A 10,770-nucleotide genomic window follows, 5' to 3' on the forward strand; every position below is an offset into this window, starting at 1 on the left:
GTAAAATGGAACACACACACACACCCTACCACACACACCACTACGTATGCACCACACACATTCACATTCACACACTGACACACACACACACACACACATACTATACACACAACACATACAACAAAAACAACTCACATATACACTCACACAAATACACCACAAACACAGAACACACACACATACAACGCAAAACACACATAACACATACAATTTCACAGCCAACTGTCATGTTTTTTATGTAGCCAAGATTGTCTAACCAAGAGAGAAAATGCGCTAATTTCCTTCCCTTTTCTTTCCTTAGGCCTTGCTGCGAGCTTAGTTAGAAGACTTGTGCCCCCTTTTCATTTTTCTCTTGATTCTCAGAAATCAATCGCGTGGAATTACAAAGAGAAGCTTTGCTTTGGATTGCCCAGCTGCTGTGATCTGTCACTGTCACCACTGAGAGAAATGCCTCTAATCTGTGAGAACATAAACCAGGCTTTTTCCTCTTGAATCTCAAACTTTTCCCAAAGAAATGCATATTGGATTGGTGGGGGAAAAAAAATTCTGTTATATTTCAACATGTGTTGTTAATGTAGCAAATGGTATCTATGTGAGAACCTGTCTGATCTCAGGAGGATTTACCTGGTAGGGAAAACAGAGTTCCCCCACAGAGTCCTCTGAGCAGATCATCCCGACACTTCTAACTGCTGCAAACTGTGACTTTACTTCTTGCCAACTTGGAGCTTTATAAGCAATGGTAAATCAGCATCTAATCTGACAAATGAGTAGCAGTAATCCATAATGAACCAACGTCATGATGGCTGTGGTGCAAGTCTATAATGACTGTGTATATTCTGCGTGTATACAGGCAATGGGGTTTTTATTTTAATGATTAATATTTGATCTACAGGTAAAGGATTGAGTTAATTACATATTTTACGAAACTTTATTTCAATAAATTCATTTGGTATTTGTTGTGGATAGCCTTGGGAATAATTATATTTGGAGTTAATTCCATTCTCCTCTGAGTGGCTTTGAACAAGGAATGAGTCAGCACTCGGGTGATTTCCTGTAAACCTGCTTCCCACCTTAATTTGTAAAATAAAGGAGAGCTGATGTTTGGGCAGAGGTGGAGCAGAAGGTGAGGGGAGAGAAGAAGCAGAAAATGGAAGAGGGAAAGGATGCAGAGGAGGAGGAAGAAGAAAAGCAGAGTAGAAGCACATGGCCTGGAGAAACCACAAGTTCTAAGGGGTCTCATAGATATGGAAGATGGTAGTTTAGCGGTAGATCTGCCCAGTCTAGGCACACAGCATGTGTTCATATTAACTGAGTTGTGTTGTCCTTGCCGGGGCATATTTGGGTTTGAGATTTACCTCAACAGATATTATCATTTGTTTTGTTCCACTACTTTATTCATCTCACTATCCATGGACCCTAACTATTCCTGCAAAATAACCAGGCAATGTTTGGTCTACATTCTTCAGTAATTGGATCCCTTTCCTAAATGAATGTCATTGTTTCATTTCCAGTTTTTTTTTTTTTTTTTTTTTCCAGAACAATGAGCTTGAGCATTGAATTGATTTTTTTCTATTTCCATGTTTATGTTTTATTTTATTTTCATTGGTTCTTTGTGAATTTTATACCATGCACTCCAATCCCAAACACCTCCCTCCCCTCATACCTGATCCCCACCCTTGCAACCTTTGCTCCAACAGAGAAAACAAGATCTCATAGTAGAAGCTATAGTATGTCACAGTGTGTCCCACAGTATACTTGCAAATGTTCATTGCAATGACTAATTAGTCTGGAATGAGGCCTCTGGTTTCTGCTCCTCTATCAATACTGGAACCTTACTCAGATATCCTGTTGTTGCCTGTGTCAGGGAGATCTGGTACTATTGGATCTGCAGGACCCTCCCCTTCATGTGTTCTAGCAGTTGATCAATTGGGTAGATGTTGGGGTGGGTCAATTCAAAGCTCTAGATCAAGGACTGAAAGGTATCTGAGCTGGTCACCCTGCCACCTTTCCTGCTTTCACCACCTCAGGCCAGCTCACCAGCAACTCCTGCACTCAGGGCCATCTATATTCTGCTGCCAGGCAAGGTTCAGGGTCTGTTTTCTGGAGTTTTACAACTGGTAAGGGTCATGGCCAGTTTTCCTGCTCTCATGATCCTAGGGCCAGCTCTCTTCATTACCATAGATGGGTAGAGAAGAGCACATCTCTCCCTCCTCTGTATCACTGTCCCTCAGACAAGAGGCAGGGCTGGCTCTTCTGTGCATATGCCCCTGGGGCTGGTTCCTCAGCAACCAGAATCAGCTCTACTGTGCTGCCCAGGTGGGGTGCAGGGATCTTTCTCCCATTCTGATGACTAGATCTCCCACCTGCCACAGTTGTAAGGGTAAGGAAGCAGGAGGGCAGGGTAAGGAAGCAGTAGGGCATCTCTTCCTTGTCCATGCCACTGCTTGGGGAATGAGTGGTAGGGCCACCTAGGTCTCATATCCTCAGGGTCACTCACCTGCAACTCCTTAAATGTTCAGTGTTGACTCTCCAGATGGCTAGGGGCTCCATCCCCTCTGCTTTCAATATTCCAGGGCCAGCTCTCCCACAACGCTCAGGGAAGGGATGGAGCCTGTTCTGCACAACCCTTAGACATCAACATGTCCCCAGATGGCAGCCTAGACATGCACCTGATATTTGATGGTATCAGACCCCTGATACTGCAGGAATGATGGACCAGACTTGGACCCCCAGGTGGCAGCATGAGTCAGGACTTTAGCATAGTCCCAGGTGGCATCACCAGCTACTCACATCAGGTTGTTCCTCATTACTCTTGAGTCTCCAGTTCGGCCTAGCTTCATTGTGTCCACATCTTTCTGTTTCTGTTTCTCTTTCTCTTTCATTTCTCTACCACTTACTTGCTTCTTGTAGTAGCAACCGTGGCTTCTGAGAATCTAAATTCGTGTCATGAGTGTTTTCAGGGAACGCCAGGGCAAAGAAGTGGGAAAAGGTGAGTAGGGGATCAGGGCAGGGGGAGGATACAGGGAACTTTTGGGATAGCATTTGAAATGTAAATAAAGAAAATATCTAATAAAAAAATCCAGAAAAAAAAGAGTATTCTGTTCTGCTCATGCATTATGGCACTGGGCAGGGGGTCACCTAGGGCATGGTCTCCCCACCCCCTGAACTGCATAATGCTAGACTGATGGTCATCCCAGGCTAACTTAGCTGTCATCATGGTACAGTCTGATGGTCTTCTTAGGCTCACTCCTTGCCTAGCCTGTCATAATATTCCCTTTCAAAGGTAGTCTGTCTTGGCCTCACTCCTGCTCAGGACTGGGGTTTCAGGCGGGGTTCTTTTTGTCTCTAGCTTTTCAGCTTGCTTCTCATCCTGGGAGCCCATCCAGACCTGCCTGGTGCCAGACTGGAAGTCATCTCAGACAAGCTTCTTGTCTGGGCTACCTGGCACCAGACTGGTGGTCATTTCAGGCTATCTCCTCCCCACCTCATCCCTGCCTCCATTTTTTAGAGAATGTTAAGCAACTAATCATTCAGATGTTCATAGGTCAAAGCACTGAGCATAGGTATAACCTCTCTTCTTGTTGCCATCTACTGATGCACATGGACACATTTTCAACAGGTTTGATTAATTATTATTATTATTATTATTATTATTATTATTATTATTATTATTATTATTACTATAGTCCTGGCTGTTTGAAATTTCTTTTAGTCTCATAGTCTATATTTGTATGTTTTTCTGTATAATATAAGCATATACCCATCAAGTCTTTTGCTTTCAAATGCCAGATACAGCAGAGGAACTATAATAGATTGTATGTACCTTTCATGTAACTAAGGACTGTGAATTGCTTTTAAACAAAGAAATACATGTTAATTACTATATCTTCTATTCCAAAACAAATGGCTAAATTATCTTCCCTTCTTTCTACAAGGAATATATCAGCATTTGCTCATTGTGTAAAGACTACCTTTGTATAATTTAAGTGCCTATTTCTTCCCCAGAACTGGTTGCAATCTGGACATGACATTATGATGCTTATTCTAAGAATCTTTCATTTCAATGCTGTGTAAATATTCCTCCCTGTTTATTCTCTGAATTGTCAGTAAACACTGATCAGCCAATGACTGAGCCATGCGGAGAATAGGGCTGGACTTGACATGCCAGTCAGGGAAGGGGTAGAGAGAGAAGAAAGAGAGGAGTCACCAAGAGGAGAAAGTCGAGAGACACCATGACAACACATTTGGACCAGAGAGAACCAGGTCATTACTTAAACGCGAGTACCTCAAGGCTTTTGTCTGGGAGGTAGCCAGATTAGCTTAGAGGAACTGAATAGATTAATAACTGCTCAGGAACTGGGCTGTAAGACTATTAAATAAATCTTACTGTCTCAGATTTATTTATTTGGGTGCTAGCAGGGATGGAGAAAGACTATCACTTTTAAAATTGTACTAAGAAGCATTTTGTTCAGAAAAATATGTCACAATATATGATTAAATTATAATTTAAGCATATATTGTGATATATATGTATATGATATATATATATATATATATATATATATATATATATCAAAAGAAACCAAATACTTCTGTATTATACTCATAGTTTTCAAGCTGAAGCTATTTTAGTAAGCTTCTACACTAGCAGGTTTCCATGAGGCTTTTTTATAATGCTTTTATTATTCAAAAGGCTATTGATAATGTTACCTTCTACACACTGATGGCGAGCCCACTTCACACCACTTACTTAGATTATAAAATATAAAGGAATGTGATTGATTGGTAGTCAACCGGACACATCACCCCTAGCGGATAGTTTTTATAGTGCTGGAGGGTATTATCCATGCTATCAGAAAAGAAAAGTAATTATTAATCTCACCCAACTGTGAACGCTGTGAGCTATAATAATGGCCTTCCATGAAAGATATGTCTTCCTACTAAATAGGGGCATGACTCTTATTAGAGTAACCAACTACCTTTGATTGGATTTAAGGCCCTCTTCACATTATCAGACCCATACCTGACACTGGTAGTGAGGCCAAGAACCTGAAACTAGATATGTCACAGGACCTAGAATAATAATTACTATTATTATTAATAATGATAGAATAATTGCTATTATTTTGCTAAATGAACATTGTAATAAAATACCTCCTAATAACTTATTGTTATTAGATCTGTTCATTACTTATTCCTTATTAGAGCAGCTTTTCCTTGCATAGAAACCCATAACTTGATAATACGCAGAGAGTGAGAATCTTTGGAGTATTCAGCCTAAATGAAATGTCTACATTTTACCCCTCATATGATGTCTCAGGTACCAATGTAGAATGGGGAAATAGAACGATGATTAGGGCTAGAAGGGATTAAAGATTTCAACTGAAACATGTTTTCTAGACACAACAGGGCAAACTCACAGAGCCTGTGGCAATGTGAACAGAGCTGTAAAAATTCCAGGCAAAGAAAAGGGAAAGTAAGAACTGGGTTCCATGCCTAGCCAAAAAAGCTGTTCATGATCTATTTTAAAAATTTTTTTTAGAATGTCCCTACCCAGTTTCCTCTCCCAAAGCTCCCCATTCCATGCCCCCTCCCCATGCCTCCACAAGGGTGCTTCCCCAACCACATACCTACTTCCACCTCACCACCCTAGCATTCCCCTATGTTGGGGCAATGAGCCTTCACAGGATCAAGGGCTTTTCCTCCCATTGATGCCCAACAGGGCTGTCCTCTGCTACATATGTGGCTGGAGCCATGGATCTCTCCATGTGTACTCTTTGGTTGGTCGTTTAGTCCCTGGGAGCTCTGGAGGGTCTGGTTGGTTGATATTGCTGTTCTTCCTATGGGGTTTCAAACCTCTTCAGCTCCTTCATTCCTTCCCTAAACTCCTCCACTGGGGTTCCTGTGCTCAGTCTGATGGTTGGCTGCAAGCATCTACATCTGTATCAGTAAGACTCTGGCTGAGCCTCTCAGGAGACATCCATATCAGGCTCCAGTTAGCAAGCACTTCTTGGCATCAGCAATAGTGACTGGATTTGGTGACTGCTATGGGATGGATGCCCAGGTGTGGCAGTCTCTGGATGTCCTTTTCTTCAGTCTCTGCTCCATACTCTGTTTCTGTTTTTTTGTTTGTTTGCTTATTTCTTCTCTAAAGGAAGAGAGGGAGATAGAAAGGCTGTGGCATTGTGTAGATAAGGGCATTGATCTGCATCTGGGAGAAGTTTGGGAAAGTGAAATAACAGTCAGAATATATTATATGAAAAAAAAAACAATGTTTTGTTCAATGAAAGTCAAAACAAATATGTAAGGTAAGAACTATTCACTATTTTAGAATAATTTTGATTATAAAATATCATATTTCTTCCCAGAAATGCCATGTACTACCATAATAATAATTTTCTCTACTAAATAAATTTTAATTTATATATGTATTTAATTTATGTATCAAAATTTGATAATCTAATGGTGAATAATAATTTAGTTACTTTTTACTGATGTTTCCTGAACCATGTTCATTGAACTCATTGATTACATTACAATAGGAATATCCATTTCAGTATCAAAACGTATCTAAGTGCACTTAGAGAAACAAATATTCTAATAGGTAATTGTGATTTTTCTTTGATAATTATGATTTAAATTGATATGTATTAAGAAAACAATTGGAAAAAAGTTCTGGAAATTATCAAAGATTGTTTATACTAGATAAGAATAATAAGCTTCCATATATACTTATAATGCCATAAAAATCTTTAGGCAACAGAGATGTATAAAAGGACTAAATCAGAACAGAAGTTCTTCAATTGGTCTGTAAGAATTTGGTTACATTTTACCTCTATAGATGTGCATTACTTTTTTTTTTTTTTTTTATTATTTTCTTTATTTACATTTCAAATGCTATCCCGAAAGATTCCCATACCCCTCCCCCCACCTCTGTTCCCCTACCCACCCAGCAATCAGAATAGTTGAAGCCGTGTAGCATAGTGAGTTCACTTTCACTGTGAACATGAGCACTCTAGCAGAGCTCAATTTAAAGTTCTTTTAGTCACTTCCCTACATTAGGGGTTATAAAAACCAAGGCACTCTTTTGACATCTCATTTCAAAAATAACAAATTTGTCATTAAACCCGAGCTATGAATTCAAGCTTATTGATATCTCTATTGGCACTACAGCCTGAGAAGCTATAAATATTACTTACATTCTTATTACTACCTTGAAAGTTCAACTCAGAAGAGCAATAAATCACACTTGGTTCTTTATAAAATATCACAAAATGGGAAAGAGGATTTATATTATACTCTACATAATAAAAGATTGAGTTTTAATAGTTCTCCAGGTTTATACTTAATTCAAATTTATTAACTTTGTCTAAATTTTTAATTTTCCAATAGGTTAAAAACAAGTTTGAAAACTTGTTTCAATGCTTTTCATAATTATACTCCACATGTACATATGTTAAGTGGAGCAATCTTAGAATTGCAAATATGCAGATGATTTTCAGAATAAGAAGATAACATTCCTAATAATATGCTTATTTTTTAAGCATGAGATTGAATCTGGGTTCTTGTGCATTCCATTCAAACATCTTATCACTTTTTTCCATCATTAATCCTTTTTTATTTTACAAAGGATCTCCTTACGCCGCATAGGCTGGTTTTCAACCTATTAAGTAGTTGAGGCCTCTGCTGCACAGCCCTCAAGTCTCTGTGCACTAGGAATGTAGGTGTGATCCACCATGTTTGTCAAGAGACTCAATAAACTTTACTGAAAAGTGTGAATATCTATTTACCTAAGGGGAAAGAGTGAGAAAACAGCACTTTAACATGGATGTAAAAGTGCCTTCAAAGTCTGTAGATAAAAATTAAATACAAAATCATGATTTCTGAAAGAAAAAGGAAAAATCCTTAGCTAAAAAGCAGGCAATTTTTATTCTCATTAGATAGAATATATTTTAAGCCAACAAGTTTAATTTAACATTACAAACTAATAGTATCTTTATTGGCTTCTCCTTAAATATCTGCCTGGAGTTTCTAAGGGTTTGTGAATATGCTCTCAGTTTGGCCTCAGTTTGGCCTGTAGTTCTTTGTGTGAGGTTGAGGATAGACTTTCCTTTTTGGTCCAACTACCTAGTTCCATTCATGTTAGGCAGTCATGCTGATGGAAATTTTAAGGCTGCAGCTTATGGCATTACTAGGATACTCAATAGCACAGAAAGATCCTTGATCATCTGGCTATTACAATCTTTCCACTCCTCTTTCACAATGTGTCCTTGATTTCAATGCAGAAATATTTCCTAGATGTACCCATTGGGTCCACAAATATGCATTTTTATTTGATGTTTGGTTTGATTTTCTGTAATGGTCTCTCTGTTGCACAGTGAAGTTTCTTTAATGGAGGATGAGCAAGATTATGTTGGTTTAGTAAATTTGTAGTTGTAAATTCTCCTCCAATAACAATGACTTCACTAACTTCGAGTAGTTATCTAGGTTTTCAGTACCAGGCACGGTTTGCCTCATCCAATTTCTGAGGTTTTAGGTTCTATTAAGGTATGTGTGCTACTACTGCATCCTTAGAGTTATCTTGCTTTGCTGGTAATCAATGTTGTTCACAGGCATCAGAGCTGACTGGACTGTTGTTTTCTTCTCTCTTTTGGAAACTTTCCCTCTTTTTGATGCCTTCTAGGACCATAAAAGCTAGTTGTCAGGGAGGAGACCTTAAGGCCAGTTCCAGCTCAGAGACCTCTATGGCCTGTTTCTGAAGTCCATGGTGTCTTCAGAAATAGGAAGTCATATTTGACCTCTAAGGGTAACCAAGGGTAACAGCAACAGGTTGTATGTTTGGGAATCTCTTGGATAGCCCTGTCTGTGGAAGAGCTTGACTATGCCATTGAGTTTGATTCTTCTACCTCATTTTCACCTATAATTCAAAGGTGTGTTAGTGTATAGTGTTTCACATTTTCTGAGTGTTTCTTTCTTGTGTTTTGTTTAAATATATTTCATGATCTTTGCTTATTTGGTCTAAACCTTTTATTTTATCTTCAAGATCTTTGTTTTTGACTTAGGGCATTCTACTTGTATGTCTTTCCTTTGAGCTTTCCATTTGAGTCATTAGGTTTTGCAATCTGTTGTTTGAATTCCATTTTCAGGTCTTAGATTATCTTTGTCATTTCCAACAGTCTTAAGTCTTGTGTTTCCTTGAGCATCATTCAGATGTTTATTCTTAAGATCTTTGATTGCATTGAGTTTTATTTCATTTCCTCTTTGAACTCCTTGAATATTTTTGAAGTTTATAATTTTTTAATTCCATATTATGAAGTTTATTTAGGAAATAAATTGACTTCAGAAATTCCAATTGACTTCCATTTCTACAAGACTGCTAGGTTTTGGGTAGAAGATATTGACTTGATCATTCCTGTTGTTGATATTCTTTCAATGAGATCTGGGCATGTACACTTCTTTTATAAGCTCTATAATAGCTATGGAAGAACAGGTGAGAAAGCATAGAAGGTATTGGAGTATGTTATGTCAAGAGTTTGGGAATGGTGTTTGTGGAATTAGGTCATATTGGCAGAAAGGACATAATATATGTAGGATAAACACCCTGTTCTAAGATTGGAGTACGGTGGGAGATGTGTCTGTGTGGGAAAGTTGCATGTGACATGGGGGAGATCTTTGTCTTAGGATATAGCATATTTGATTCAGTCACCCTAGAAATTAATATGATAGACATCCTTTAGGAGATAACCTAGGCATTTGTGTACAAGATTTCACTTCTATGAAATTTTGTCTTCTTTTTAGCCATTTTTTGAAACTGAAATTGCTTTTTATGCATTCTATGTATAGCATGTAAGTGTAAGTTTGGATTAATTTGTTTTATTTTAAATGTATGAGTAAGGACTAAGTGTTCCTATGTGTGTCATAAAATATTGTGCCTTGCAATTCAGAATGTTAACTAGCGTTTAGAATCTCACATGTTCACTTTCTGTCATGTTTAATTTACTCAGAGTAGTAATTTCCATTTTAAAGGTCAATAACCATTCATTTCAAGATAAAATTTTCTCTGTGTTATTTTTGGTGGATCACAAAGATTTTGATTAACTTCTCAATGTAGATTTTAAATAATAATTTAATTAAATCAAAGGTTATCAGGAAAGAGCCAAATATCCAACTAGATGTTTAAAAAGCATCTATTCCTTATAAAATAATACTGCACTACAAATGGTTACTGAACTGCCTACAAAATTAGTAGACAAGTAAAAATGTACTTTCTGTCTAGATTATCACTATTAAATTGCTGTAATAACTCATGACTTGAATGGAGCAAATATTTTTGAATGTTTAATTTTAGGATGAAGCTCACTATTCTGAGCATTGTGCTTGTAGCTTCAGTTCTAATACTTCCTTGGAACAGAGATAATTTGGGAAAAAGAGGCAGAATTAGCACATATGCAAGCAATGAGTAGGTAAACAGTTATGAAATGAGTAGGCAGTAGGTAATGCCTAGTCATATTTTGTTAGTAAAAATGATGTGATCACTCTGAAAATGTGAATAAATCATTGAGATATAATCACAACAAATATCAAAATTGTGGTGAGTTTTTTCTCAAGATTTATTGATTAATATATCTTCCTAGACCTTTAAAATTAATTTATTTAAGTAGCATACACTGTGATGCATATCTATATCTATATCTATATCTATATCTATATCTATATCTATATCTATATCTATATCTATATCTATATCTATATCTATATCTATATCTATAT

General features: G+C 37.5%; 1 pseudogene; it reads right to left on the reverse strand.

Annotated features, from left to right (window-relative positions):
- Positions 1 to 3,510: 3,510 nt before the first annotated feature.
- LOC115064168 lies at positions 3,511 to 3,601 on the reverse strand (annotated as a pseudogene).
- Positions 3,602 to 10,770: the final 7,169 nt, after the last annotated feature.

Source organism: Mus pahari, chromosome 5 (genome assembly GCF_900095145.1).
Source record: "Mus pahari chromosome 5, PAHARI_EIJ_v1.1, whole genome shotgun sequence".
In the NCBI taxonomy this organism is placed as follows: Eukaryota; Metazoa; Chordata; class Mammalia; order Rodentia; family Muridae; genus Mus; species Mus pahari.